Here is a 24907-nt window from a genome sequence, read left to right on the forward strand (position 1 = left end):
CGAAATTGATTCATGAAGAAAGTACTAGCTTTGGCTACTTTATGCTACCAGCATGTCATTAAGTAAATCCTTAAAACTTTTAGATATTGTCTGCTTCTGTAATTGGGAAAAAATTGTTACAATTTATAATTAATTAGTATTCATTATGATAATCACCTGTAACCATGTAGGTGGCTTGAGGGTACATTGAGGTCTCTTCCTGAAGGAATCTGCTCTGAAGCCAAGCTTGAAAAGTGCCTTAAAGGACATACTTTTTAGACTTTTTTTTTGTGTGTGTGTGTGTGCTAACAGCTTGGTGCACATTGATCTTTCCAGGCTTTATTCTCTAGAGTTTTTAGCAAGATTCCCTACTTCAAGCTTCATTGCAAGTATCATCCAGTGAATAGAAAAACACTACCTATATCATAGAATGGCTTGGATTGGAAGAGACTTTAAAAATCATCTAACTCCAACCCCCCTGCCATAGGCAGGGATGACACCCATTAGATCAGGTTGGCCAAGGCTCCATCCAGCCTGGCCTTGAACACCTCTAGGGATGGGGCATCCACAGCTTCTCTGGGCAACCTGTGCCAGGGCCTCACCACCCTCTGAGCAAAGAAATTCCTCTTAATGTCTAGTCTAAATCTCTCCTCTTTTAGCTTAAGGTCATTTCCCCTTGTCTTATTGTTATCTACCCAAGTAAAGAGTCGTTCTCCATCTTTTTTTAAGACCCGTTTAAGTATTGAAAGTTTGCAATGAAGTTTCCCCAGGGCTTTCTCTTCTCCAGCCCCAGCTTGACCAATGACAAATAAACAATATAGTCTACTTGGCTATGAGTAAATATTTCACATAAAAATCTGAGAACAAACATGAAAATCTAATGTTTTAAATAATTTCTCGTGAGACATTAAAAGGAGTCATAAGCAGAGCTATCACAGAAGAGGGTGGACTGGCTCTGTTCAGCTACTGGTTCAAGTCCGCTTTTTGTTCATGTCTTGATATTTGTTTAGAAATGCTCTGTCCCTGTGAATGTATTTGTTTGGCATCCTGTAGATAGAGCTTAAATTGTGTGCAGAGAAATGCAGTCCGAGGATTCCAGTGGAGCACTTCAGGGCTGGAGACATTTGTCGGCTGACTGAGAAGGCTTTTATTTGTGTATACAGCCTAATATCACGGTACACTTGCAGAGATTATCAGGTTTTTTTTTCCTTTGTTTTATCTTGATGAGTCCAGGGGTAGTATAATAATATTCTGGTAGCTGGCTATTTGTCTATATTTAAATTAGGGGATGTTTACTGTTTACTCTTATGAAACTGGTGGTAGCAGTGAGACAGCAGCACTGCAGCACTTTCCCTTGCTTATAATGGAAAGACATTCAAGCGTTCTTAAGTGAGATTCTTCTATTTCTTAAAAAAAAAAAAAAAAAAAAAAAAAAAAAACACCACAATTTAAGCAAATTGTGCACATTTTGATGCAGGAATAGAAATGTGGTATTTCATTGCTAGCCTGCATATAGCCATGGTAAGTGACAGGTAGGATGTAGACACTCCCCACGGAAAAGATGTTGCAATGAAGTTTGTGGTGGCAGCAGCAAACTGCAGATCTCTTACACCAGGTAAGAGAAGCTACTCTCTGTCTTCCTTTTGCTGTACTTGAATGTTGCCTTTGATATAGAGACTGCCAAAAGAAAATTTGCCCTGGCCTCTTTCCAGAAAGTTATTGAAATCAGTCTTCAGCAACTGTATTGGCTTTCACTGTGTATCAAGGTCATTGAGCTGCATGAGCAAGACAGCCCTGATAAAAATAGAATTTGAGTGTTTAAAAATGTATCTTTTTACAGTTTTAAAATATAAACAGGACCCTTATAAAAGTATGTTATACATACAGTGTTTACTACTTTTGCCCTGATCCTATGCATTTCTTTATCTCCAGACAAGATCTGGCTGGTTAGTGGTGTGTTTTTTTCTTTTTTCTTTTTTCCTTTTATTTTTTTTTTCTTTAAATCAGTAGCAGCTTTCAAACATTTGTCTTACTGGAGCTTCAGAAAAGGAAACTGGTTGCTCCAAAGTTCTGGCACTGATGACTAGAAATATAAGTGTGTCTCTTTTGAGATGGAGATGTGTTTTGTGTTTATAAACAAGGGAGGTGGTAGCTTTGGATAAAGGTAGTTGATGTTTTCCTGGTGAAGTAGTGTTTTCAATGGAAACAAAATCAGCATGTCCAAAATTGACACCTGTATGTCTACAGCTTCATGGTAGTGTTATTGTAATGAAGTTTTTCAGCTCTTGAATAAACTGGAATTTTTCTTTTAAAAAGGAGTTGCAAGTGCCAAAGTGGCTTCTTCTCTGCACAACACAGAACTCTTCATCACAGTCTGAGGCCTGGATTCATGTCTGTCCTCCACCTGAATCAGACCAGCACCCAGAACAAGATGAGTGTTTTGATACCAAGATATGAATTGTTCAGGGGTGGGTCTCTTATTTCTTCTCTTGAGGCATTTTACTTCGTGGTCTCACTGATGCACACATGCAGTAATTAAGCCTGGGGGAGGGAGGAAGGTCTGCAACTAATTGCCTTGCAGCTGTGCTTCATGTATTAGGAGTAGATCTTGGATGTCTAGAGCTATAGTGTCAGGATAGCTTGCTGAACCTCAGGTGCCTACAGAAAAAAGCAGTTCCTGCATGGTTTGTTAGCCTGGTCACTGGGATCAGAATGCATCTCATTTAGTGATACTGCATACGCATAATGGAGAACAGCAAAATTTTATAGCTAAGGCTTGTAGCTAAGGTTGGATAGGATTAAAAAAAAAAAAAAGGTAGTATCACTGTGTAAATGTCTGGAGGGAGGGCTTGGGAACCTGCACCCTATGGAGAAGGTGTGGCCTGCAACTTAATTTTGTATGACCAAAGGCCAAATGTTCATTTTTTCAGTTGGCTTTTTTGTTTTTTCATGCTGTTAGTGAATATTGCTAAGGTCAGAATAGGTGGCCAAAGAAGCTTTAAATCTGCAATTATCCCTCAGCAAGGGTGAAGATATCCCACCTTTATTGTAGAATTTCTGTGGATTATATCTAAGCATATACATTCTGTTTTGTACCTAGAAATCCACAGGTTTGACCCCTGCCTTCCTCACAGTATGTTTTCATAGGGGAATATTTTCCAGATGTACTTAACTGACCAGGTGCCTTTAGCATAGCAGAGTTATTACAAGTTTTATGCTGGCTTACTGGTTAAGTGTAGCTGCTACAGAAAAGGACAGTGAGGAAACACAAAGACTGTGCCTGAAGACAGAAAAATAAATAATAGTATGGTGATAATTACCTCCAGTAGGTATGGCATTGTGGTAGTCATCAGAAATTTGTGTCTTCCTTTCCCTCTGTCAACGATGAGTCTCCTTCATCCCCCTGTCCTGGCCTGCCTGCATCCTTTTAGAAAAGTTCTCAGGATTATGGCTGAAATGGTAGGAGTAATTAGACAAAGCGTTGCTGTAAATTCCTGTGGAAAGAAATACATCAGTTAATTACCTTAGTTGAGCTCTGGCCAAATGTAGCTTCTTCCATATATAAAGAATTCGATAAACAGTTGGGCAAAGTAATTTTGCTTTATCTGCTTTCAGATAGGACAAAAGGTAACAAACCAAAGTGACTACAGAATTGGAAATCTGTCACTCTGGCATTGACTTGTTCAGCATTTTGTACGGAGGGTATAATGTGTTTGACCAGCACTGAGCACTCGCTTCTGCGTGTCTGACCTTGTCAGAATGAGGGGCCCTTCTAAAGAAAGGCACCACCTCTATGCCAGCAGTAGGTTGGTGCTGATGTGAGTCAGGGCTGGATGAAGTCCTAATGCACGTGTCTTCAAATGTCAGCTGGAAATCTTTTTAGGTGTCAAGAGAATGGAAGATCAGCATTTCCAAATAGAGCCAATGTGCACTGCATAGGCCTTTTAGGCCTGTTAAGTGACACGCCTTGTCTCTGAAGCTTGGGATATAACTTGAAATTAATGGAAAAATTGCAAAAAAAATGGTCTGAAGAGTTGTATAAGCATTATACAACTGCATATATATTGAGAGTAAAAATAAGACATCTGAAATCAAAGTTTTGGAATTGAGTGAATCATAGGAATTACGGCAAACTCAAAGGACTAAGCGAAGCTATTGCATTTGATGCTCCATCAAGATGTAAGAGTGTGTTCAGTGTGACTGTGACTCAGCACTTGTGGGTGAGTCATTTCTCATCACTGGGACCCCAGTGCTGTTAGTCTTCTGGCTGACAAAGAAGAGAGGAGGTGGAAAGAGATTTAAACCTACACAGAAAGTTTAAACTTCACAAATACAAAAGAGACGGGGACATTTTACCCCCACTATTTTTCTTGAAAGAGTCTCTATTTTTGAGTATGGTATTTTCAGTGGAATAAGATGACTTTTCAGAGGAGTTATATTTGTATTGGAGGCCTTTCATATTTTATTTTGCAGAAAATTAATCTGACTATATTGAACTTTTAAGGAAACATTTAGAGAAATGCAGTTTGTTTTGTTCATGGCTGTTTCATACAGATGAGCTTAAAATACTTCACAACAGATAACAGTTGTGAGAAGACAATAATAGTGGAGAGGGGTTGAAATCAGTAATTGCAAAAGGGTGAATGCAGGTCTGAGAATGTAAAACATCTAATGAAATATGTATGTCTAGTAGAAACTGCAAAACAAGAAGGTTGCCAGCAGTGACAATATTCTGAGAAGGTCGGGGGTTGAAGGGGAATGAGATGTGAAAAGCAGTCAAATCCTCACCTCAGCTCTGTTTTGTCTGTGTGTTCGTCATATGTAAGTTCAGTAATGGAACAAAGGGAGTCTTGGGATGGATCCTAAAGCCCGTATCCAGACAGAGCAGATATCCCCTGGCTTCAGGCATAGTGATGGTGGAGAAAGAAAGTTGTTTTGGTTTGTTTGTTTGTTTGCTTTCCTGAAGCTTCAAACTTGTCTACTAATAAAGACAGTGGGTTGCTTGGTGCATTGGTGCACCTGTGGGGCTGGCTGGTGTGCACTGGTGTGTTCACCTGTTGTGCCAGATCTGTGGTTCTGGAAGTAAAATCTTTTTTTGCTTTCCTTCTATTTGCCAGATCTGGGAGAGGCCAAGGGGAAGTTTTATCTCATGAAGTAATGCATGTTAACTTCTTGGGATCACCTGGGAATCTCCAGTAACAGGTTCTCTGAACTCCCAGGGAGCCAAGACCTTAGCAATGCTAGTTATTTTTTCATTTTTCCTGTGTCAAGTTTGGTTTTGAACCTTTCTATTGCAAGTCTCAAGAATGTTGCAAGGTTTGAGCAAGTTTTTTGTGTGGTTGTTCTGTGCGAGCATGTGTAGAGTAGGCAAAGCAATCTTCTTGACTGAATGACTGTTGTGCTTTATTGTCTGACTAGAGGGGCTAGGTGTTGTAGTTTATATTTCCATCCATGTAGATGGTACTACCTACATATACCATGTTTATAAAGAAATTCAAGAAGCAGGATCAACTCAGAAAAGTTACAGTTTTGCTGGCAGAATCTGTGGGGTTTTTCTAAATGCAGCTCCGTAAGCCATTTGCCGGGTGTGATGTGCTGTGAAATACCCACGTTATGTGTCAGATTACACCATTCTTTTTTTTTTCTTTCTTCACAGAATATGATAAAATCACTATATGTTGCAAAGAGACTGTCATATGTGCTCATTGCTTATTTTATTCTCCATACTTTGAGAGTTTGGTTTTCAAATGTGAACCCTTCTGTAAGATTTTCAGATCTCTTATGGGAAAGTGGTTTGGTACTTTATGTACAAAACCACACCACTGTCTGCACTGTAAGCTGTGAAGAAAGCTTTCAGTATCTGGCAGTGTTACATAAAGGAATATAAAAGAGCGATTAGAGACAGACAAGGTCTGTGAAATACATCTAGAAGATTTATTAAATTACAGCAGCACTTCTTAAGGAATTTATTCTTCTCTTATTCAGACAGTTTCAGCACTTGTTTTTTTGTTTAGAGTGACATAGTATTTCTTATTTTTGTGATTTTATTGCATATGATTGATACCATTTTAGATAATTAGGTGATTATGTTAAAGTGGTGACTGAACTAATGTGGAATTAGGCTCGAAATCTGAAAAAATGGATACATGTATGTGGCAAAACCCATAAGATCTGATTCATAACCTTTTACTTTGAGAAGCCCATAATTAATTTTAAAGGAATATAAATTGGTAAAGCAGGAGAAAACAAAGGAAGACCCCAGGCTAATACTTCCTTTTATCCTTATTTTGTTACAGCACAGGAGCCCAGTGATGTCTCTTAAGAGCACATGTGCTAGTATGAGCTCATCTTTATTTCTATGTCCTCAGAACAAATGAGTGAAGCTTTCAAATGAGATCATGTAATGCAGGCTTCTAGGTTCTTCTTCAAAATGTGATCTAAGCTCTAATAAGGTAAGAACTATTGAAAATAGTTTTAAATTACCATACTTGTAGTGAAAAATATGTTGCAAAGTAACGGTTTAGTAGATTCCTTATTTTTTTCCCCAAAATATGATTATGAAAAAGTAGTTCAAATGTCCATGTACACTTCACGGTATTAAGCATCTTTGAGTATTTTTGAAAATTAGATTTGTTATTAATGTCCCTAATTCTGTGAATGGAAATACTTGCTACAAATGACCAGAGAGAACAGTTCTGTTTCTCAGTGTTTTGAGGCTTTGGGCGTTGGCTCTTTACCCACGTAAGAATAAAACTGTAATGTTTTGATGACACTGCACAACAGAATTGCACTGAAGTTGACCATTTTCCATTTTAAAAGCTCAAAATTTTAATTTTGTTCTCTTCAGCTAGAACCTGATCCTTACCCTTCTTGGATACCTTCCACGTGAAAACTTTTTACCCGTTTCACTGGAAATGTTCTAATTAGTTCTTGTTCCAACTTCGGAGTCTTTTAAAACCAGAACAGCAGAAAACTCAGCAAATCTGAGTCAGTAAAGGCACAATGTGCAAAGAATTAAATGCAAGGACTCTAAGAAGGAAGAGCAAAGTCAGGGTTTATACTCAAACCAATTTAGCTTAAAGTCCCATTGGTATGGCCAAGGCACTCACATGTTCTTAGCCATTTGTGTGGGAACGCCCACAGCACCCCAAATTGAAAACATTGTGATATTATTTATTACTGCAAAGTTTTCTATCTACAGCTGTTCTGCATGACTTTGTCACTTTCTAATTGTTTTTGTTGAACTGAAAGCCAGCTCCACTTGTTCATATAATACAAGTTTATTCAGATTTTAATGGGAGTGAAGCTATGTCAGTATTAAACACAGAAATGTGAACGAGATGCTGAATTTTCTTGTTGGAAAATAGGTTTGTTTTTCCAAAAGTGACCACCCTCAAAAGTAACATTTTTGTTATATTTGTTTGCAAAACTATGACTGTTTCTTAGTAAGGAGGTCCTATTAATGTCCTGGAGGCAAACCTCAGGGAGGAAGCTAAGCCATCAGCCCCTTACTTTCAAAAAAAAGTTTACTCTTTGGTAGAATGAGCTTTCAAGTATTTTTCACTTAAAATATGATGGAAGAGAAGGAGTGATATTTGATAAAAGCATAGTTTCCCTTCTTCCCTCCTTTTCTTCCTATGTTCTTCTGGTCCGGTGTCTTCATCTCTGTTGCAGCTATCCTTGTAAGGCTAAGGCAGAAGGTGAGATGCTATTTAGACTGCAGATGTTTCAGTTTAAAATCCTTTCTCTATCTAAGCGGGAGTGGATCTGCTGGAAGGGAGTGGATTATTTTGGGAATAAAAAAAAGAAACTTTTTTGGTTAAAAAAAAAAAAAAAAAAAAAAAACACTTTTTTTTACTGGAGAAAAAAAACATATACTTGTTAATATTCCCTTCACTCCATTCACCAGCTGAGTTAGCCCAGCTGTGCACTTCTGCAGTGCCTTAGCAGGTAGTGGTTGGATCCTTTAAGAGTAACTATGCTGTGAATTATATATTGTGAATGAGCTTCCCTGGGGCATTATTTATTTATTTTTCCTGGGAAAAGACCTTGCAATGTTATTGTTGTATTCTCTTTTACATTACTGTGGCAATAAATGGATGTAAAAGCCAAGCATGTGTTGTTTGTCCCCTGTACAGTGAGTTATGCCACCACTGCCTCTTAGCAGAAGCTTCCTACTTCAGAGAAGTGTTGAAAATACGGTAAAGGTGAAAGCTGTTGTCATCAAATGCAGTATAATCCAGTTATGTGAATATCTTTGTCATTTTAATTTTCTGTGCACTTTGCTAGTTGAGATGCTGAAAATATTTTAGTTGTTCTTGAAATGGTTAATGTTTGCAAGTTGCTACTTTATATTGCATATGTAGCCAGACAGTCTTCATTGGTTTAATTGTTATTAGCCACTAAAACAAAGCATTTAAAGCTTCTCAGAAGCCTTTCCTACTCCTGACTTTGAAGAGTATGCCTGTTTTTTTCAGCAGTTAAACCTGTGCATATAACCAAATTACTATGCTTGTCTATTGCTTTCCTTCCCTACCCCATACAGTTTATAGTCAGCATAATCAATTGCTTTTTTACGTGTAAAACAAATTTTCTTTATTCTTCTTTGGATATTGGATTTACTATGGCATTCTACATACAAATAGTTAGGCAACGATAAAGGGCAATACAATTCACAGTATTTCTGTAGCTGCTCTAGCCTTTTCTCTGGTGGGCACACATTAGGTGGATTTCCTTAATCTTTCTATATGGCCTTGAGACTTGAAATATAAAGCATCAAAACTGCAACACCATGGCAAAGATTGAACAAATCAGAATGATATCAACTTCATTTGTTTTGCACCGCTCCCTTTCCAATACCTCTGTTTGGTTTCAAAGGAATGTTTCTCATGTTTTCAGTTTTCCTTAAAAAAAAAAAAAAAAAAAAAAGCTGCATGTTTGGTTCATAAATAGTTTTAAAGCCAAGTATTTCCATTCCATGAGAACTTGGTAATAATGCCCTTGTCTTTCTATAGCCAAAGTTACAAATCCTTACAGAAACATAGGAATGGTTTGTTTCAAATGCATATGTGTTTGTAGCTACTATGCATGCAGTTATTGACCCCCCAGTACTTTTTCTGTGGGTCACTCTGTGACTTGGAGATAACAGGTTATTTTCAGATGTGAAGGTAGGATACTTGGAATTTCAAAGCATTTTAAGAATTGCCTTCAATTAGTGTTATCTCAGTATTTGGTACATTCTGCTTAGATATGGGCAGGCTGTTCTCTTCCCCTGTGTTTGCTTGTGTACCCATGGAAATTGGCTGCTCCCTCTTTACAGTCTGTCTATCGAATTTGCAAGGTTGGAAGAGTAAACTGGGCACTGGGACTCGAGTTCTTGCCAAGCTGTGTTGGTGCCTTATCAGTAAAGAAAGGAGGTGTCACTGTGCCACTGCTCGCTGGTGTGGGGCAGCAGCAGGCCATTATCATTCATGAAACTTTGAGTATTTCCTAGCACAGGGGGCTCTGATGGAGCTGGGGCCTCTCTTATGTAAATGTTTAAAAAGAATTAACATTGCATGTTTAGTTTTGGAACATTAAACAGTTATACTGCAAAAGCCTTGTCTATATAAAAGAACGGTTTCTTGAAATTGTTCAGTAGTTCATCAATTTGGACCAAACCTGGAGGGTGATATTGATCCCCACAATAGACATACCTGATTTCTCTCTTTTATTTTTTTTAAATAACCTTCAAAACCCAATATTTGAAAAACACCTATATGTGTATATCAAATTAACTCTTTGCTTAAATTATTTGCTTATTTTTTTATTCTGAGATTTTGGTGACTGTTTTGTTAACAGAATCATCTTGAAAATAGAGGTAGCCTAGTTTCAGCTGGAGAAGCTATGCGGGAAATTGCTTTTGTTAGACCACTTGAGACAATTTGAATGAATTCCACAGAAGAATTTGAATGAAATCCACAGAAGGCAAGGGGGATGGTCAACTACAAAAAATAGTCACAAAACTCGGTGTGGTGGCTTGACCCCAGCCAGCAGCCTAACACCCACCCTACCTTTCACTTACTGCCCTTTGCTGTGGAATGGGGAGAAAACAGAAGAAATGCAAAAAGGCTCGTGGGTCAACATAAAGACAAGTTAACGAGGAAAGAAAAAGCAGCATACACAAGTAAAGTAAAATAAGGAAAGCATTTACTGCATCCCATTGGCAGGTAAGTGTCTAGCTGCTTTCTGGGAAGCAGGGCCTCAGCTCCTGTAACAAATGCTTGTGAGGACGAATAACATAGCTATGAATGTCCTGCACCCTGCACTTGTATTGCTGAGCACAATGTCGTATAATATGGCGTATCCCTTTGGTCAATTTGGATCAGCTGCCTTGGCAGGGCCTTCTCCCAGCCTCTTACCCAGCCTGCTGGCCTTAGCGTGTGCATGCAGGGCAGGGGCTGGCTCAAGAGAAGGACCCAAGGCTGTGTCAGCACTGCTCAGTGACTGCTGAAATCATCACTGCTTTAGATGGAAATGCAGAGCTCAGTGTTGTATCAGCTGCTGTGAAGAAAGTTAACTCCATCCCTGGCAGATCCAATGAAAACAAAGCAATTTCAGGATTTTTTTTTTAATTTCATGTGTCTGTATGATTGCATTTTAACAGTATAAACGATGACCATCAGATATTAAATAAAAAAAAAAATAAGTCTACTTGTTCATTTCCAAATTCCATGCTCACTTTAATTACTAAACTGCTGGCCATAAGATATCCATTACTCAAAACATAAGGCTTTTCTCAGAGGTGGAGAGTGATAGTCATTTGTTTAGCAAACCAGCATGGAGATTTTTGGTTAGACACTTGTAAACAGTTGCAAGAAGCAATCCCTGTCTTGCACTTGAGCAAAAAGATGCCTATGCCTTTGTTTTGGTATTTCTTGTCTAGAATTCTTTCTCTTGAGTTTGAAGTAGCTGTGGTCCTTATGGAGTGATTTCCTTCAAGTTCTGGATGCCTCTGATAAAGACCTTTCCTTAATCTACATTTTTGTTGTTAGGATTTTTCTACAAATGAAAGCACCATAGATAGCCCTGTTTGCAGCCAGATAACTTTGCACCACATTGAGAATTTCTCATTCTGAAGTGATGCCTAATTACATAAAGGGCATAGGAATGATGTAAATAGCTCTGAGTGTTTGGGAAATTATAGCTATTTCCCCTTTGTTTCTGGTGAACAGCTGATAAACTACCCTTTTTCCTGTTTGGGCTGTTGAAGGAGAAACTGCTAATATATTCATGTAGAATATTGGACCAAATATTTATACGTGCATTTTGATAAGCTTTTGATATCTTTTGCATTACCAGCTCTCTATAGCCAAGAGACACACAATGCAGTATTAATGAAGCTGGTGCAATTAGTAATAAGCCACTTTGCTTGGATACATCCTCTCTGCTTACGTGTCAGTGAATGCCAATGAAAGGAGAAGTGAGAGGGGTGAAGTGTTTGAATATATTTTGGCTCTGCTATCTCTGCATGAGGACCAGCCTAGCTCTTTTAGGCTCTGGAGTTTCATGAAGATGGTTTAATACATGGAAAGTGACAATAAATCATACTTCTATATATGAGCAGTTTGTGCTTTGAGCTGACTTTTTTTTTTTTTTTTTTTTTTTCTGCAATGGTATGCTGTGTGTGCATATGCAAACAGAAGCAGTAAACATGCATTGCGTATGTATGATATGTAGAGATGCTAAACATCAGCTCCTTCATATTCCAAGTGGAGCATTGGGTACTCAGAATCCACAAGGATCTCTTTCTGGTATCATATGCAGGGGACTAGAATAGACATTGCATGTTTAATTTTGAACCTGTAGGGTAAGATCTACTAACTACAGACTAGGAAGACTAATTTCATGTAAGTGCCCCTAAATCAATTTTTAAGTAGAAGCTTGGGTTTTGGAAAATCATGTTTTTCAAAATATGTTAATATTATAAAATTGAGAAGCAGATGCTTGCTCAGTAACTCAGAAATTACCAGGAATGAGATCTGGGAGCTGAAATACGGTAGTAAATTCGGTGGAGTTATGAGTTAGACAAAGCAATGCTAGTGCTAGACAAACTTTAGTATTTTGTGTCATATCACTTGAATTCTATTAATTCATGCTTTATTTCAGGTTAGAATATCTTTCTGGCAGTAGCAGTGTCTTCATCAACTACCTCAGTGCTCTGTGGGTATAACGCATAGATAAGGGGTAATGCATTTATCAGTTGCTGTAATTGTTGTTTAGTATCTGTGTTTTTATAAAGTTTTCCATGGTCATCCTGCTGTCAGCAGACATGCAGCCACTCTATGATCAGCTCACTGTAGACATCTGTACGAAACATGTTCCAGCATGATTTCTCTTGGAGTTCTTATTGTCACATTTTTTGTTTTACTTTCGTTAATCTAAAAGGCTCTCTGTGGCTATACATGTATTTTTGCTTTTCATATGGGGAAATCTGATGCTTGACACAAAATAAATAACAGGCTGTTCAGTGCTGAAAATGCAGATGGATACAGCAATGCCTTGCAGTTCTTCCCTGTGCCAGAAATAGCAGAAGGCATTTCCTTAACTGGCTTTTTGTTGGCAGAGAATTGAATGGCACTAGAAGTACAGGGAGATGCAGCACCGGATTCCTGGGGCCAGCTGTAGCTGGGCTTTGTGGTCCCAGCTGTGCCTGGATGGACCAGCAGAGGCAGAGCCAGGACATTTCCCTTGCAGACCTTGGTAAATGTTGAGCTGACCTGCAGTAGGCTGTGGATCAAAATGTTTAGGATCTAAAACGGATTGTCTAAAGTGCTGTGAAGAACAGAAGATATGTGATAATATTGTGTTTTTTGTTTTGTTTGTTTGTTTTCCCCAGCTCTTAACTTATTTTAGTGATGGCTGTCCTTGAAACTGTATACAAGTGTTTAGTACCCGTAAAAAGAAGCTGAGCAAGTCAAATCTTCTATTTTAAGTGAAGGATTCTTACAGATTTCTTGGGTAAGATTCATCTGTGTGCTTGAATAAGGCTTGAGTTCTGGAAAACAAACAAACAAAAACAGATAAACACTGAACCTCAAGAAAGAGAGATAATATAATATTGAGGTAAAATTAAAAAACAACAACAAAACCACAAAACAACAACGAAAACACACACTGAAATACTTATTGTATGGTGGAATAGCACTTCTTTTTCTGTGTAGAAAAAATTATTTTGGCACTCTAGAGATGTTATGTTCCTTTACACTCAGGTGAAGTAAAACTTAAAGCATGAATGATTTCAATAAAAGTAAATGCTGCCTTTAAGTATGGCTCTAAAACATATCCAAAAGAGCAAACAAAAGAGTTTGGTTTTACTATCTGAATTCTAAAACAGCATGATCTAAGTTGAAGTATTAAAGCAGCAGGACCTCATTGGGAGCCTCCTAAGGAAAAGTTAGCATAGCTGATGTACAGTGGGGCAGTCAGGACAGCAATTCCCACTGAGTCAGCACCAGGCCCTGCCCCATGGATGGTGTGAGAGAGAACAGATTGTGAGGATGCATGGGAAGAAAGAGAATAAAAAGATAGTTGTTAATAGCATGTTAATGAAGTACATTTCCTCTTGGCAATCTTGTCATAGGATTTTCAGTCCTATAAACCTTCAGAAACTTCAGTTCATGAAAGCATCTTCTGTGACATAAGCATCCTCATAACAGTGCAGCATGGTGCTTCCTGCCATACTGGTGCTCGGTGCTCAGGTGCTGCTATTGCCTGCCTGCCGTTTATTGCATTCCCATCATTATACTCGTGCAGTCTTTTATCTCAGTACTTTAGCCTGAAACTGCCTCAAAGCAATGAAGCTCAAAGAATGAGGTGGCTGATAGGCCTACAACGTAAAACATGGCATGACTTCATGGTCGAGTGGTATTTTATTGTTTCAAAGGAGAGTTGTTGATCAGTGTTTTGAATAGAAATGCTCTATTTAGAAGGAAAGAGAGGGATTGTTCCATGACAATCTTTGAAACAACAATTGAAAACTTGTAGAGAAAGGAAGCTGAGGTGCATATGTGTTTCCAAAACTTTGAACCACATCGTGAAATTCAGTGGTGGGCATATTGGCAATACTCCATGTTCTGATCGCTTTCATGGGTTTTAAATTTGGTTTTCTTACACAGTGGAGTTAGGAAGAGCTTTCAAATGCTCTGTGAATTGTATCAGAATGCTACATTTTTAATTTAGTTTTCTGTCATGTGTGAAGCAGACCCCAGTGCACAGAGCTTATCTTGCTCAAAACTTCAGTGGAATCAATGTGTTAGTGTGAAAGTTCCAGCTTTGACAAGGGTGCATATTCTAGCACAAATGAAGGATTTCATCGGATCATTAGCACATTTTAAACTTTCCTAACAAAACAACTTGTGCTCAATTACAGTGAAATTTGAATGCCTTTGCTTCATAAAAACTGGCACTGAATCCTATACAACATATTATCCTTTCAGTTAATAGCATAGCATCAAGAGTAAAAGTGCTCTGTACTCTTTGACCTGTCAAAATAAGAAGGAAAATATTACTCTAACTCATATCTGCTTTTTCTTTTCCAGATATATTGAAAGACTGCATCAGAATTCAGCTTGTGTCTGTGCCAGCAACTGTGCAGATTCATGGCAGCATCCATACCGTAGTACTGCCTGTGCACTGAGGCATGCAGCTTCTTGGTCTCCCTCTGGATACTGAGGAGATCGAGCTGTTTTTCATCCATTTCCCTTCTTTCATGTGTCTGACTTGAACCATTTTGAGTTTGTCGATCATCAGAGAAGGCTCCCTGTGGTGTGCTAGCCCTGATCTCCCTTCATACTCAAAGGAAGGCAGAGGTTGTAATGATGAACAATTCCCTGGGGTGGTTGCATGAGGGCTGGAGGTTACAGTGCAGGCTCAGCCACAACCTGTTTGTAATCCTTCCTGTGTGATGCAGGTGAGAAGGTATGTCATCTAACTGTACCTACTAAAATCAAACAAAATCTACTTTTTCCTTCCTGAAGCTGAATAGACAAGAGGTGTTCAAAGGTATTTTTAAAAAGCCGCCCTATATCTCATTTAATAATGCATGATTTTTAGTAAATATATTTTAGGCAGGTAGTGGAATCAGTTAGTGGAAGAATCACAAGGAAACAGGAGACCAATTTGCTATAAGCCTATATTTTTGGCTAAGATTCCCTAGCTGTAAAGAGTGTTGCTGTATAATTCTCCCTTTGGCAAGGTCCATGCATCACCATGATGCATCTATAAACAGAACGTGAAACGGCTGTGCTTTGTTAGATGAAGCCAGTAATTCACTAAGCACTCAGATCTGTGCTGAACTCTCCTTCAGGATGTGGAGTGTGTGTCACCACTGTTCAAGCTGGGGGAAACAGGGGGCTTGGCACCCCAGTGAAAGTATGCTGCTATGCTGACTGGAGTCCTACAGGAAAAAAAATCTAGCAGTAATACATGATAATTTGCATAGGTGGACGTGGCTTCTCTCTGTGTGTGTTACTCTCTGGTGTATTTTCAGCACGCTTGCTGGAAACTACTTGTAGTGCACAGCAGTTGCTCTGTCCTCCTGAAAAGTGTAAACAAATTGTTGTGGTTAATGATTATAGCTGTTAAATGTTTGTTTTTAGTAACTTCTGCAATATCTCAGGCTCCTGCCAAATATATATAAATATTTATATAAAAGATTCATTTCCCATTCAAAAACCATTTTAATTTTTCAAGATATCATCATAGGTCTAATGTTGCTTCAGGCTGGATATGGCTAACAGGATTGAACTTGATCAGGCAGGTGTCTGAGCAGTGATCTTTCCAACCTTAGGCACCTTTGAAAAATGATATTCTGAGGGTTTCAGCGAGGAGAGATCTTTTTAGATCACATCATCGAATGAGGTGGCTGTAAAAACAAAACAAAAACAACAACAACAAAAAAAAAACACTTTGTGTTCTCTGTACAAGTATAAATTTAAACTGTTGTTTAGTATACTGAAGAACTACACACTCATACCACTAATGCTTTGTAAAGTTAAAATGGTGCCTATCAAAGCTCTGTTATTTTGATGGAGAAGGTTTCCTATTACTTCAGAACCAGAATTCTCCAGTACCTAGATTCACTTAAAAGCTTTCTGTGCTAGTGAAATAATTATTTCTGGAAATTACTGAAAGCTTTTTTTGCATAGTTAGCACACATCCTAATTAGCATGTTTCTATACTTGAAAGAGTTACTATTGTAACAGATTTAGCAGAAGAAAAAAGTATTTCTTTTGGCAGGACCTGAATCTTCTTTAGGAAGAATCTGAAATAATTACATCATGAAAAATGCAGGTTTTGTTCTTTAGTTCTATTTTATTTTCATTATATAAAAGCAGTGTGTGCCCTAACTATTGCATAATTTCTTGTGCTCTTTCAAAATATAGAGCTTAATCTCATTGTACACCCACCTCTCTATTTTAGCTTTTATTTTTGCTTAAAAATATTTCTTGGTGTGTGTGTGTGAAATGCACTATGTATTTTTAGTTTACTTGTGTGACCAAGTAGGTTGAACTACATGTCTGGTAATGTCTCTTGATCTCTCTTTTAAAGCAAAGTGTCAAGAAACAACATTTAGAATCCATTTCTTTATGTTAAATGATCTTTCCTATATTATATGGTAAAAATTGCCTACTGTTTATTCAACTTTTTGATTGGATAAGTCTCAAAGACTTGAAAAAAAACATTAACTGGATGAAGGGACAGGTTATTATCTTGCCTAGAGTGTATCATGCTATCAACCTGTGCTTTATTTAGTGGACATAAGTAGTGATTCTTTGGTGAGAATAGAAATGAAGTTCACAGTGTGATTCACTAGCCATCATTTAGTTATGTGTCCCCCACTCTCTACTGGTAAATTGTAGTTCACTGCATGGTATCTTCTGCTTCATGTGAATTAATGAATTTTTCTACAAGGGACTGTGTAAATTTGCACACAACTTAAAATTTACCTTGTATAAATTGCCAACCTTAAATTAAATTTGCCTGAATTAAGGATCTTATTTCTCAGATGTAGAGGACTAACAGTAGTCGCTTAATTTGTGTTGCTCAGAAAATTGCTGCTTTTCATTAGAACATTTAAATACCTCTTGTCTTCACATTTAAAAAATACTGCTAACTTCATTTAAATACCATTCATTGTGTATAGAGGTTTTTAATCTCTATCTGATTAAAATAGATTTCTGAAAGAGTTTTCAGAGCACTTTACAAACAGGACATATGTGTGGCTACTCCCTTGAAGTCAAAAGCAATACTTATAATTGACATAAATGGAGTCAGATTGACAAATGTATGTTAGAAGGATTGCTTCTCCCACCACTGAACTAAAGTCCCTATGGGGCATGGGGGCCGATCTGTGTTTCACTAATTTTCTGGCTGTGTAACTTCATTGATTTCCACTATGCAGTCATGACACCTGAAATGGAGTGGGGAATCTGGCCCTACATATGGTGGCTGCGGAGTATGCTTTATGTAGTGCTTCGAGGTGAGAAGTGTAAAAAAGACCAAATGCCCAAATGCTGTCATATAACACTTGTGCTAACTGAGCACTGTCACAACTGGATCTGTCCTCTCCTACTGTATGCTATGTACTGGCATCTTATATTTACTTTATAAAACGAGAATTGGACACCTGGTATGCAAATGCAGCCACAGAAAGGCGGGGAGGTGGGTCTAGACAGTAGTATGCAACTTCACCCTGCTTGGGAAAGTCAGTTCAGTCTGGCTCCTGTATTCTGAAAGATTAATAGTTTTTAATATTAATCCAACTTCTTTCAGCTAGGAACATATCATGTCACAGAGGGTGTTACAATGGCATCAATACTGTTCACCATACCTTGTGTCCATAATCACATCTCATAACTAATAAAAATAAAACGTCTTCACTAAAGGGCATACTAATCCAGTAAAACTGCAAATTTTTGTTGTAGGGAGTTGTAAGTAATTTAAATCAAGATAGAATAACCTAGCCTATTGAAAATATGTCATCCTAGAAAAGAGCTATTTATTGTTTTATTGTCCATTAATTTTCTAAATCACATATTTAATCAATATGAGCAATAATAGAGGTAGCAATTGTTTTCCTAGAATTATTTGTTTTTACTTACGGCATTACACAATGAATAATGGAAGCATCCTCTACAGATCTTGAAATGCATGGTAGTATGTCTCAGGAAATCGTACTTGAAAAATTCAAATTGACCTGAACAGGAGAGCACCATCATATTGGGTGCAGGCTATGTAATGCATTATAAAAAAAAGATTATGGAATGTGGGACAGAGCGTTAAGTTGAAAGGAGAAGTCTCTTCTGCAGAAGTGCACCAGGTTTAGTTTTAACTTCAGTCTTTCATTTTCCTCATTCTTTTGATTGGAAAGAACTGAAAATAAGTTTATTATTTACGGAGTCAGAGAGCACTTGTAGGTCTGATCCAGGCCTGATTTGCCCAGGGCCAGACAAACAAACAGTGGATCTGTGCCATGCTTGCCGGCAGCTCACTGCAGTCATGGTAAGCTACCAGTGTAAATAAATGTGATGTGGGCTGAGGTGCCTCTCACTTAGATGGTAAAACCTACAAAGGGCTGGTAGAGCAAGTAGAGGTTGGCTAGAGCACAGAACTGCAACAACGTGATGTCCTCCTTCCTGAAGGTCTAAGAGGAGGGTTTTGTGTTTTCTGGCTGGATTGGTCCAACTGTGAAGCACTACCAGATCAGATGTAGCCTGCTTGCAGTGCCAAAATGCCACTAAAGGAACTAACCTGGAGAGAGCATTCGGTCTGCAGCCTGTGCTGACAGCTTTGTATTGCTGTTGTTAAGCTGTGACTGTTTTTGATATTTGTGTAATCACGTAATGACCAAGTAATGTTTTGCAGCTGTATAGCTTCAGTTACCAAGATCTTTGAGCAAAGTACAAATAATTAGTCAGATGTTGCAAGGTCTAATATTTGCCTCCAACTGCAAAATCTCATGAAGTTTGGAGATGAGGAGTAATTTTTGTTATAGGTATTGATTTGTTTCAGAATGAGATCTTTCTTTGTTGTTCCTACCATAATATCTGTATCTAATGTCCCTCTGAAGTATTCATCTACAGTTTAGATATAATGTTTTTTGTTTGTTTGTTTAATTAATTCATTGCAGACATATAGAAAGCGAAGAATTTTCATCTGCCCTCAGTGGGCTGCTGTGGTAGTGGCAGGATAACCCATGTGTGCTCAGCCATTCCACATCTTAATATTTCTTCTCTCAGATCATCCCTGGCCTCCCATAGGTACTAGATGCATGACAGTGGCTTTCTCATAACTGTAGTGTTACAGGCTCAACTTATGTTTTGACTTGTAAGGTCAAGCTCAGCTAGCTCTCAGCCTCATATAGGTGTAAGTAAGGTCAAGTATTTGTTGACAGAAGACCATCATGTGCTCATTCAGTAGAATGAGATTTTGCAGGTAAGGTAAAGGGATTGAAGTATTCTCTCAAGGGAATGTGTATAACCCCAGAGAAGAGGGTCATGTTCATGCAGTGAGTCAGTTCTCTTCCTGGTCCAGTAAATCATGGAACACAACATGCAAAGTGGCACAGCTTCAATGAGAAGGTAAATTATCTCAGACCAGACAGCCTCTGTAGGCTAGGATATTCTTCCTGTGGGGAAATAAGTAGACTCCATTGCACAGTGTTTTCCAAAACAACTGTTTTACCCACTGAGCTTTTGGATAAAAGAAGTACTGTAGCCACTGTGAAGATGAAATGTTTGTCATTGTATTGTTTTAAAATGCTTAATATAGGAAGCTTTGTGCATGCCTCTGAATTCTAATTAGGGTAGAATGCTGGAACTGTGGTGAGCTACACAAATCTGCCCAAACCCCAGCGTCTGTGCTCATGTTTCTTAACATTAGTTGAGAAGCACTAAACCCAGGATGATATGCATAATTTATGTCACAACATCATTTATAAAGTTCTTCTAACACATTTCTGTAAGGTGTGGAAGTAACTCACCCAAGAGGTTACCACCACCTGATCCTTCACAGCATCAGAGAATTTTGGGTTGCATGGAACCTTAAAGACCATCTAATCCCACCCTGACCTGCCATGAGCAGGGACACCTCCCACTAGACCAGGTTGCCCAAAGTCCCCTTTAGCCTGGCCTTGAACACTTTCAGGGATGGGGCATCCACAGGCAACCTGTCTCTGGGCAACCTGTGCCAGTGCCTCACCACCCTCTGAGTAAAGAATTTCTTTATAATATCTAATCTAAACCTACCCTCTTTTAGCTTAAAGCCATTACCTTTTGTCCTATCCCTATTCTCCCTGACAAAGATTCTCCCCCAGCTTTCCTGTAGTCCCCTTTAGGCACTGGAAGGCCACTATAAAGTCTCCTTGGGGTCTTCTCTTCTCCAGGCTGAACAACCCCAGCTCCCTCAGCCCATCTTCATAGAAATGAGGCCCTTTGATCCTCTTCATGGCCCTCCTTTGGATTCGTTATAATACATCCACGTCCTTGTGCTGGGGGTCCCAGAGCTGAACGCAGGGCTCCAGGTGGGGTCTCATGAGAGCAGACCAAAGGAGGAGAATCACTTCCTTTGACATGCTGGCTGCTCCTCTTTTGATGTAGCCCAGGATACATCTGTCTTTCTGGGCTGCAAGTGCACATTTCTGGCTCAAGTTAAGCTTTTCATCCACCAGCACCCTCAGGTCCTTCACATCAGGGTTGCTCTTGGTCCATTCTTTGTCCAGTCTTGAATGCTTGGGATTGGCTCAACTCTTCCTTCATGTATTAAGAAGTTTTACATGGAAGTAAGGATCCAGCTCCCTGGATAAATGGCCTAGGAAATCAGTCAGTATTTAACCTGTGAGACCAAGGGTATTGTTTTAAACATGGTGTATGTGAGCATGTGTAGGAAATATGAGAGAATAGAGTGGGAGAGAGGTTTGTGCACAATTTGTGTAAACTGAACTAGAAAATGTAATAATTTGAAGCTACCCTTTCACGTATATGCTCCTATATTTTGCTTGCAATTTGCCAGTTGGAGAAATATGAAAGAAACCTTTTTTCAGTCTTTTGATTTTACAACAAAAATATTTTAATGTCAATTTGTAAATTAATAAAAGATATCTTTTAGCACATCAGATTTTTTATTAAAAACTATACAGCTCAAATTTCTGATTTAAAAATTTTCACTTTTATGATATTTGTCTTTATTGTCATACTTTTCTACTCTGGGATATATGAAGTTAAGGGCAGTTACTTCCTAGACTTCATATAGTACTAAAAGTTTGAAATTCTTTTACTATATAGCAAAAAGGAATGACCACTATTAGTTATTTCATTTTATTTTTTTTAAAGTCAATACTTTTTCCTTCAGCAATACTAGCAGATAAGTATATTCCCTTATTCCTTTACATATTTTTCCCTTTAACACATACTAAATTGTAGCAGAATAAAATTAGACTTTTTATGCCCTTTTCAGCCTGTTAAATTGGTGTTTTATATTAGCCATAACTTCATTATGCAAGATATGACTTAAAGTAGTTCTTGTTATCAAACCAATGCCATAGTTGAATGCTATGTTTAAATAGAAAAAAAAAAAAGCTCTGAAAAAACTTCCAAATGTAAAGACATGTACTTAAAAACACAGTTAACTAGTGTTCCTATACATACCTAAATTTGGAGACTTAAGCATATTATATATAGGTAGTTCTGTTCTCTTCATTTGGTTTTGTTTGATTTTGTCTTTTTTAATTTATCAGGCTCATGAATGAAAGCTGGCTTTTGTGATCCAGGTAAGACTGTTGTTGCACATTAGGTGACCTTTAATCTTGCTTACTAAACCCTCCGTTCTTCTTGGGTACCTGAGCATGCTCAATTTTTTTCTGTATTGCTGTCATCAGGGTTATGTGTGTGTGCATGGGAGAAGAGGAACATTTGTTTTTTAAGATTGCTTTCACTAGGAGTGAGTTAGGTGGATTCAGTTTTATTCTTCTGTGTTGATGGTGGCGAAAAGCGAGAGACATCTTTCTTCTCTGACAAGTCAAGGAAAAGAAAAGGCAGATTCAAATACCTCTAGAGATTTTCCTTTGAGAGTCTGCTGGTAAATATCAAATACTGTTTGCCATAAGGGCTATTCCATATCATCATAGGGTCAACAGCTAAGCAGGTTTGCTTTCTTACAGCTGTATAGATAAATATGATCTTACCTTTGTTTCCCCTCAGGGCTTGCTTTTTGGCTTAACTTTCTGCTTTTGGCTTCTGCTTCTTTGTTCTTTACTCCATCCCATTGATCCTGTTTCAGCAACTTAAAATAAATCAGTATATAACTTTTGCCTTGCAAGCATATTGTTAGTTAGTACACAGTTTGCTTGATTAAAAATCTTGTTATCCTATTCACAGTATACCTGGGACTTACTGCTGTATGACCAATTCTAAAAATTCACAGAAACCTTAAACTTAATTGTGTTTCTCAAGATGTGGTATGCTTAAGATGCATAGTAAAAAGGGGAAAAAAAAGTTGTAGGTCACTCATCAAAAGCGCAAAAGGCACAAGTCAGTCTCTTCTGTAATGTATGAGGCAGAAGATGTTGCCAAAGTTTCTGGTGACCCGAGAGATTATTTTTTTCTTGACATAATATGCATGTTTTAAGAAATAAAACAAAAAATTGCAGGTAAAGCAAAAAATTAGATGAGCTTTGGTGTAAAGCATGGCTGGTGGGAGCTGTTGATGGGAAAGGCAGCATGAGGCATGGCTTGCAGACTGACAGGCACCTGGCTGACATGCATTGCACCAGAGATCAGTGCAGCCCACACCAGGCCTTGCTATCTAGAAGACTTAAGCCTCAAACTGTGAATGATTGTTACTGGAGTGAAGGGAAAGCAACCAGCTGGCTGAACAGTTGCTTCCCCAGAGGGAAAGACTCTGAAATTTTATGGCTTTAGTTACACTTTAAGAATTAATACTCATTATTCTGCTTACTTACCGTGTTTTCTCCTTTTTAATGAAAATGTTAAACTGTTCTCCTTAAATTTGCAGATGGGAAGAAGTGGTCACTTTGAATATAATTAGTATAATTTCCCAAGGTCTCTGAATAAGTCTTCAAGCAAGTGTTTATCTGGGAAGTCCCTCAAATTTGAATGCAGCTTTGTACTTATCAGTTGAATTGTGATAGGAAGATGACACTGAGAAGTAGGTTGGATGTTTGGTTAGCAAAGTAATGAGAGATTGATCCCAAAACAATAAGGGGTTATAGAAATGCATCAAATCTAATGCTGAATTAAGGTTTGGCTCCTGCAGGGAGGAGAGGTAATCTAAATTTCAAATACATATTTCAGTACATATTTTCATGCGCATTTCTGAAAGCAAGATGAGCTTGGATTCTTGTATGTGTGTGTGTTCTGTTTTAGGGTAAACTGGAATGAACGAATTTTTAATTCTTCCTTTTTTTTTTCTTTTTTTTTTTTTTTCCCTCTCCTGGTTTCCACCCTGAGACAAGAAGTGATTGCAAGAACCCTTCAAGAGCAGGTATCTGAAGAACCATATGCTTGGTTTTCTTAGGGCTGTGAATCATTTAGGAATAGATCCCACAGATCTGTCAAATCTCATGCATTATACATGGGACTCATTCATTTAGTCCCTGTCTCTGGCTCATGTATTTTCAACAGCTCTGCAGCTTCTCTTCTGCTCTTTGAGCCCTGACACTAAGGCAATTGCTGACCATAAAGAGTCAGAGGAAAGTTGGGAGTCCATGGTGGTAATGAAAAAAAATATTCCTTTTCTGCTTAACTTAAAGCTGATAGTGCCATCTATAGCAGGGAAAAGCATTTGTCTTTCATTTATTTTTTGACTGATCCTCCTTAGGCTTGCAGAGTTATTACTACTTTCATGAGAGAGAGGTTTATGCACAATGCAGAGACAAATACATACAAACATATGGACCCAGTCTACTTGAGCATTGCTGAACTGGCATCCACATTTTCCTTCCTGCCCCTTCCACTTACCCCATCCTGCCTGTTACTTAGAGCATTAACAGTCAGTGCAATCTATATCTGTGCTCTCTTGTGAAGGCCACCTAGGTAGAGAGTTGAACAACAGTCTGGAGAATTGCTTGAGAATGGTTCAGTTGCCTGCTGCTGTTATTTTGACATTAAATGTAATGCGTTGCTCTATAACCACAGTGCTTTGTAGGAAGAAAAATCTTGGGCAATTCTTAACTCCCTACAATGGCACCTTGTTCTTCAGGATTTCTTAGTCAGAAGTACATACACAGCCATATTTTTATGATGTGCAATGACTCTGTCATGTTTCAGATGCGCCGGACATGTGTATATGGTAGTATAAAAAGCAAAAATGTCCAAGTAGCAAAAGAAGATATGGCCAGGAAATTCTAAAGCAGCAGGCTTTAAGGCTGCTGAATAAGAATAGAGGACAAAGGTGATTCTATCCATTGCTCATGGCTTAGTAGGGTAGAGGAGTAGGGAATTCTTGTATCAGCATACAAGAAATGGAACATTAACTAGCTTGACCCTATCTGTTGATTTCTTTTTTTTTTTTGCCTGTTCGTTTTTCTTGTCTGTATTGGTTTTTATTTTATAAGAACAGTTCCCAGATAGTTGGCTGAAAAACTTGAGGACCTTCAGCAGTTTAAGGAGTTAAACATTTGATGTTCTGAGCGAAGGCTGAAATATATGCTGTTCTCTGACATCTTAGGGTACTAATATAATTTTCATTGCCTTTTTCATTGCTATCTTCTGTATTCACGCTTCTGTTACGCTCCTTGAGCCACCTTCTTGCTGTCCTGAGCAGCTGATTATTAGGTTACATGGAAAAGTAACACGCTACTAAAGAGGAGTCAAACTGACATTGTGAGGACTTTGGGGCTCTGCTGGGTGGGTGGTTAGTCTGATGTTTT

At 38.3% G+C, this 24907-nt stretch overlaps 1 long non-coding RNA gene across 11 annotated transcripts in view; it reads left to right on the plus strand.

The window, feature by feature from the left end:
- Nucleotides 1-24907, plus strand: part of LOC137850877 (uncharacterized) — a 116164-nt gene that overhangs the window by 44759 nt on the left and 46498 nt on the right. For 7 of the 11 annotated variants that reach the window (XR_011092856.1, XR_011092862.1, XR_011092857.1 and 4 more), the window contains 6 exons: nt 6276-6431; nt 8118-8180; nt 12127-12204; nt 12584-12720; nt 12857-12978; nt 14559-17027. This is a non-coding gene — a long non-coding RNA (uncharacterized lncRNA). Of the gene's footprint in view, nt 1-6275; nt 6432-8117; nt 8181-12126; nt 12205-12583; nt 12721-12856; nt 12979-14558; nt 17028-24907 lie in introns of those variants that run through there. The other 4 variants (XR_011092865.1, XR_011092867.1, XR_011092860.1 and 1 more) reach the window with 3 other exon arrangements.

This window comes from Anas acuta, chromosome 2, assembly GCF_963932015.1.
Source record: "Anas acuta chromosome 2, bAnaAcu1.1, whole genome shotgun sequence".
Taxonomy (NCBI): Eukaryota; Metazoa; Chordata; class Aves; order Anseriformes; family Anatidae; genus Anas; species Anas acuta.